The sequence below is a fragment of the Passer domesticus genome, chromosome 20 (assembly GCF_036417665.1).
Source record: "Passer domesticus isolate bPasDom1 chromosome 20, bPasDom1.hap1, whole genome shotgun sequence".
Lineage (NCBI taxonomy): Eukaryota > Metazoa > Chordata > Aves > Passeriformes > Passeridae > Passer > Passer domesticus.
The window spans coordinates 5,589,505-5,596,376 of NC_087493.1; the positions used below are offsets into that span (position 1 = coordinate 5,589,505).

General features: G+C 43.4%; 1 long non-coding RNA gene across 1 annotated transcript; it reads right to left on the reverse strand.

Moving 5' to 3' along the window:
* Nucleotides 1-1,045: 1,045 nt before the first annotated feature.
* On the reverse strand, nt 1,046-6,178 carry LOC135284160 (uncharacterized). Its single transcript, XR_010349633.1, has 2 exons — nt 6,060-6,178; nt 1,046-3,408 (listed from the first exon to the last, which is right to left on the reverse strand). It is a non-coding gene; the product is annotated as an uncharacterized LOC135284160 (long non-coding RNA).
* Between the last annotated feature and the right edge of the window lie 694 nt (nt 6,179-6,872).

The window sequence follows — 6,872 nt, forward strand, 5'->3', positions numbered from 1 at the left end:
TGCCTTCTTTGGTGAGCAGTGAGGAATGCTTCTAACTTCCCTACCAGACATGGCTGTGTTTGGGTGATATTTGTCAGGCACTTGGAGAAGAAATGTGCTATATAAAATTAAAGATTATGCCAAACCTCAGTGTTGGATTAATATGTCTGTGTGAATTTGGAGGATGAAAAGTCACCTTCCATTTGATGGCAATGTGTCAAATTCCACGTTAGTGTAAACTGATGCAGACAGTTCTAAAGAAGTTATTCCAGTTGTACTGACAAAGAATCTGACCTTGGTCCCTTTGCTTGAAATGAAGAAATCAGAATCCTGGCAGGTCCTGCCAGAAGTTTGTATAAAAACTGATGTCTAGATCCTGACTTTGCTTTTTGGGCCTTTTGAAAATGCCTAGTGATGATCTATGGCTATATAAGCAGCAAAATGCTAGTAAAGAAGTTTTAAATCAGCAGAAAAGATGCTTTATGAATTACAGAATTTTGAGAGAGTTGTTTTTTCGGACATTTTGTGGATTCAGCTGAAATTGCAGAGCAAGAGTAAGTTTCTGTTCAAAACCAAGGAATGAATTTTGTGTTCTCCCAAACTCTGTATATGCCTGCAATGTGGTAAATGGTACTTTGTGAAAACTCTGTGCTGGTGCATGAAATTAGGGTGCTGCAGCCCCATCCAACAGCACTGACTCCTTTGGCTCACAGCACTGCAGCAGCAGCAGCAATATCCCCCCCAGATCCCCACTGCTCCAGAGGACACAGCCACAGATTACAGCAAACAGATCTGCAGGACCACTTTCAAAGCAGTTTCAGTGTCTAGCTGGGTGATTTTTGCTGGCTAAATTTGCAAAATTCAGAGCATACATTAGGTCTGTGGCTCCAGTTAATGAGTCCTTTGTTTTATTAGCTGAATTGGTAAGGAGGGTGATTTTCTAATACATCTTTCCCAGCAAAGTAAAATACCCACCAGTGAAAACAGCCATAGGCAATCCATTATTTTTATATTACCCATGTAAGCTGCTCCTTACAAATAACGAACACTCATAACTAAACGCTGCTCAGAAGAATAAATGACTAACCAGATTTTATCAGTACACAAGTTAAATTCAATGATTTATGAAGAAATCTTGGTCCCGTCTAATGGAATTTTCCCAAAATAAATTCATGTAAACAACTTGCCACAAAGAGGCAGTCAGTGCTGGTTGGTATGTGTAAACAGCTTTAACAGTTGAGAATATAATCTCCTTGACTGCTGGGCAGTCTGGGGAGATTCATGCAGAGTCTCCGTTCAGAAAACCACCTTTGGCTCTGTTCCTCCTGACATCATAATGCCACCCATTTCATTAGCTTTTAGTAGATGTTAATATCATCACAGATGGGTAGAATCATTTTGCTTTTCAAAGCCAACATATGAATTTTTACAGTGCTCACCAGAATGCCAGGATGAGAGTCACAGGTAGAACGAGTGGGAGGAGGTAAAAGAGCCCGAAATGAACAAAATCCAACTCCTGAATAAATGTATCACAGTGTGTTCAGTTCCAGCACTGGATTTTCCAACACCTTTTTACACGTTCCTAGAATCAATCTGAAAGTACAGTGGGGTCGTATTAACATGCCACAGTCATTCTTAACATGTTTCCAGGGTAACTCTTATTTACATGGTCTGCAACTGCAAAGTGAAGTCAAATATCTAATAAATTATCTCTCTGATGTTAATTAGGCCTGTTAGGAGGTGCCACTGAGAGCAAAGTGTGTAAACTGATCTGTGTGAGTGGCTGTAGCCCATTTGGGCTGGTTCCCAAACAACCTAGACTAGAGTTCTAAAGCAAACCAAGCCCCTTTCAGTTTGCACCATTATCAGAAATATTTCCTTCTCTGCCTTAATTCATCCTCAACACAGCACAGTCAGCAGCAGTTCTAGGAGAATAAGGGCAAGTGGGCAGGCTGGCTGAGCACCAAAACTGCAAAGACAGTTCGCTTTTTCTAATGGCTATTCATAAATACAGCATATTAACAGTTTCATGGGCATGGGAGCTAAGGACAGCATGTTCTACTGCTCGGTGGAAGAAGAAATCCTGCACTATACACACAGATTTTACAAGCACTAAGAAGTACTTTTTTCAGATTTGTAGAACTTTCAAGGCTTTTCATAGTTAGTATTTCCACATTAGCCTGATTTTTCAATCTGTCTGCTAGGCAGATGAAGACTGATAGTTTTTAAAAGGGGCTAGTGATTTTGCTTGCCTGTTCTGGGGTGCCTGACTCGAGCCAGCCCTGAGAACAGCCTGATAGTTTGAGGATTTCCAAAAATCAGTTCCTTTGAGGTGTCTCAGCCTAACACCTCATCACTCTCCCCTCAACTTTGGTCAGTGACAGAAAACAACCCCCAAATACTCCTTGCTGCTGAAGTCCCTGCTGCAGTTGGACAGGGTGCTTTCTTGCAGGGAAGATGTGAAATTTAATTTGCAGCCAAATGCTGCTGTTCCATAGCTGGTGATTATGAGCTCAGCCTGGAGCTGATCGAAGGGGTTCCTAGGACTTTCATCATGTAGCTCTCAGTGCAGAGCAGTGTGAATGAGACCATTATTTACTTCCACTGTCTCAGACATCTGCCTGATTAGCTCTCTGTAAATTGTGAGCTATTTTAGACTATGCTTCCTTGACTGTCAAAAGTTTATTTCCATTTTAGGTTAATTTGTTTAAAACAAAAGGAGTGTCTTGAGCCAGCTGAATTAAAGGATATTATCCATCTAGGGCTTTTACATTAGAATGGTTTCATTTTGAAATAAGAACAGAATAGTTTAATTGGCACAAAAATAATACCAGTATCAGATAATAGAGACTTCCTAGGAAAGATATACCTGATGTCAGACAGCCTCCTAAGCAGGCTGGCAGCCAGTTCTAATGGAAAAACAGTCTGTGAAGAATTCCCAGCATATTATATTCCCAGGCTTTTTTGGAAGCTATTTTCTGGCTAATCAGAAAGCAGCAGCTATGTCTTCAGCAGATATAGAATAACATCCTTGCTGAAATACAGCAGCTCAAGATCTGGCCCCAGCATGCATTTAAGATGTTTAGCTACCCTGGAAGCCCAATCTTTTTTTACCCATGTAGCTTTAATTAGGTGTGACAGCACTCCAGGTCAGGATGTTCAGGGCAGCAGCAATGAAGTGGATATCAAACCAGAGCAGAAAGATGGTGATTTACAATGACTTTGCAGAAATTGATCTCTCATGAATAAGGCAACAGGGAAGTCACATCTGTGCCCTTTCCACATCCATGTGCATGTACCTGCTGGCCAGCTCCCATCCTGTGGGTCCCAGAACTGCTGGTGGGGTGGGATCATGCAGCCCGCAGCTGCACGGTGTGTGGGGAATCCATGTGGACAGATTTAAAGCATTCCACACAAATATGGATTCATCTACAAAAGAAGTTAGTGAAGCATGAGCTGTGAGTGGTATTTATGCAGCATCTGGGCTATGGAGCTAAAACTGTGGTAGCTTGGCTCCCTTCTCAGAATGTTCTTTTCCTACTCTCCTCTTCATAAAACATGAATTGAGGTCACCCAGCTGAAGGCACTGGGCGCTGTTGAGAGCTGCTAGGGATGTGCAATAGCTGAGTGCACCAATACAAGCATTTCAAGTCTCTAATCACCTATTTGCCAATCTTAATAAAGTCCTTGAAGATGAAATCTATAACTAATTTAATGTATAAGATAGATGCAGAAATAGTACCAGTCTGTCAGTCCTGTGGGATGCTGCTTCAACAAGTAATGGATTTTCAGTGTGGAGCAGCACTTTGGTCACTGCATTCCTGCAGGACATTTTCCTGCTTTTCCTTCTGCTTTCATTCACTCTGTCAATCTAGAAAAATTGTTTAATCTCTTTACACCTTATTCTGGTAATCTGTAAAGGAGTGATTCTGAATCTTAATTACTATTTTTAAGCACACAAGAATTTCAAATGAAAAGTGACATGGAAATAAAAAGTATTGTTGCCTGTTCCTTTGAAACTTTGGGGCTCTTCATTATCCATCAAGCAGGTCCAATTCTCCTTTTAATTACGTCCACCTTATATCACTACAAGTCTCCAAAGTAATTATTTACATTGTTGTAATAGAACAGATTCAGGCTGAGGTATCCTCGTTTCAGAACCAAGTAAAGATCTTTGAGGATAGTTCAATTTTAGCTTAAACACACAGGGTGTTTCCTTGGCTGGTTATTCCACCCCTTTTCCCTTTCTCCCCAGATATTTGCTCTGCTCTATTTTTCATCCAGATTGTTGCAGCACTTCACCTTCCTACAGTAGTCTGAGTTTATACCACTTGCAAAAGATCAGTAACATTTCTCACATCTGGAAATGGTCAGTGACAGGGATACAATTCTCAGGAAAGCATAAACTTAAATTTTGCATAGTATGGTTTATATCAGATAGTCTAAAAGTTTGAAGTACAGTTCCAATATTAATCTGTAAATTGGATCCTTGCAATCTACATTCCATGGTGGGAGAGATCTTCATGATAATTAACAGCTCTCTGGGGCAAGTTGAGATTTTTGCATTTTCTACTCAACCACCATTCAGATGTGCCTGGCATTTGGGTCTCCAGCTGCCGAAGATCTTTTGACATCTCCAGGGTAAACATGAATGACACCTCCACATCCTTCAGTGCAGTCAGCTTGAGAACCTGACAGTCCTTGGCTACTGCTGTCCCTTGCCACAGTGCATGAATAACTTCACAGTGAAACCACTTCTCTCTAGAACACAAATGCCTTTGTTCTTGCTCTTTCCAACATAACTTGGCCTGCTGCTGAGTAGACTCACGAGCAGCAATACAGAACTCTTAGGAGAAATCCTCCTGTGCATCCTCCCTAGCAGCCACTCCTGTCTCAGGAGCCCCTCTGGCTGCTGAACGGGCTGCAGAACTCACCCTGTTCGTTTGGAACAAGCTGACAGCTCCACGCAGCTCCCTGCTTGGTGTGTTAGCCTGATTGTGTTTGACATGCGAGGTCAACAAGATCATCGGAAATGTCCCACTGCTGATCTTCTGAGGATCCTCAGAGTTCTCTCTGACAGCTGCTACAGTGTCTGCCACAGATGCCATAACCAGACAGGAAAGAAATATCTTCCCAAAAAGGTGGTTCCTGTGACTGCTACTTTGTGTAATTGTTCCTTACATATGAAGTGCCTTGTTTGTCTAATTATTGGGATGGCATGAAAAACTATCAATAGCTACAAACTTACACACCTTGGCTCTTTCTGAGCTAGTGAGATCATAGCTGCTGTGTTTTAGTTGGAAATACATTAACATCACTGAGGAGGGGGAAAAGAGTCTAAAAGGGATGATGAATAGGAAATGGGAAGAATTTATTGCCATACCCATGCTATTGTATTAAGGAAATTTAGGTCAAATCCTAAGACACTGAAGATGGTTAAATTTCATTTCAACCGAGCTAATAGAGAAGCCACCAGGGCCTCCAGAATAATGAGGCTATTTTGAAAGTTTGAAAGTATAGCAGAGAACTCATGTGGATTTCTTCCCCTTTTTATATTTTTTTTTTTTTTTGTTCCATCTGCCTCCAGATATTTAGGTCCTCACAGAGTACTGGGTCACATTATCAAGCTTTCCCCTACAAGTACAAAACTTTTTGGAAATGAAAACTGAGATTTTTACGCATCCACGTGAGACAAGACTTGGCGCTCTAAGCAATGCACCAAATATTGCCAGACTTCCAATAACACCACAAGATATCGCGGCGCTGTACTGATTTCAGCTGAGTGATGGTGATTTACAGCAGGCAGGACAGTGCTTTGTTTGTGAAGCTGAAGTTTGGTTCTGCTTTGTGAATGTAAGTTTGGTTCTGCTTTGTGAATGTAAGTTTGGTTCTGCTTTGTGAATGTAAGTTTGGTTCTGCTTTGTGAAGCTGAAGTTTGGTTCTGCTTTGTGAATGTAAGTTTGGTTCTGCTCTGCAGCCGTGTAGGCCAGGCCTGCTCCCCGCTGCTCTGTGCCCACAGCTGTTGTGACACAGCGGAATGACCCTCACACTCCTGATGTCCTCAGGCTCTCGCTGCCCACCTGAGCCTCGGGATGCCACCTGTGCCAGCTCTCTCTGGCAGTGTCACAGCCTGTGGGCGAGGCTGCAGTGTGACACAGACACGCCAGCTCTGGGAATAACCTGGGGATCCTCCATGCCCGGCCACCGCCGGGGCTCTTGGGGAGGCCGTGAGGCAGAGGCGGCTGTGAGCCTCACACAGGGCTCCTCAGAGCTCAGCCTGACACACCCCTCACGGCAGAGAGGGACAAGCCACAGCACTGTCACCTACACGGTACAAGCCACACAATTGTCACCCACAGAAGCCAGCGAGGCCTGGCCACGGGGTGCCGCTGTTACCCAAACTTTGGAGCTGGGCACGCACCTTCCGCCACAGAGCGGTGAGGGTGGGAGCACAAAAACCCTGTCCCTTTAAACAGGAGGAGAAAAAAAAATAATAATAATAAAAAAAATCAATGTGGTATCATCTCTTTCTCGCTCCTTTAAAATGCTCAACTTGTCCCCGTCCTCCCCTCTTCTTTTCTCCTGGGAATCAGGATTCCTAAACTCTGCTTGGAACCAAAGTGCAGAGTTTTTGGCAGCGCCAAGAGACTCAAATGAGAGCTAAATTAAACCTTTTCAAAACCTCCCCAGCCAGCAGAGTAGCAGACAAGAGGCACATTCCAGGACCGTGTGGGAGATCTGAGTGTGGAGGCGACAGCAAAGGCAAAGGTGATGCTTTTGCAGGGATGCCAACCCGCCTGTGCTGGCCCCGGCGCCGCCGAAGCAGGGCCAGCGCTACTGTCCCCACAGAAATAAAAACCCCTCCCAGATATTCTCCTGGCCAGGCTAAACAT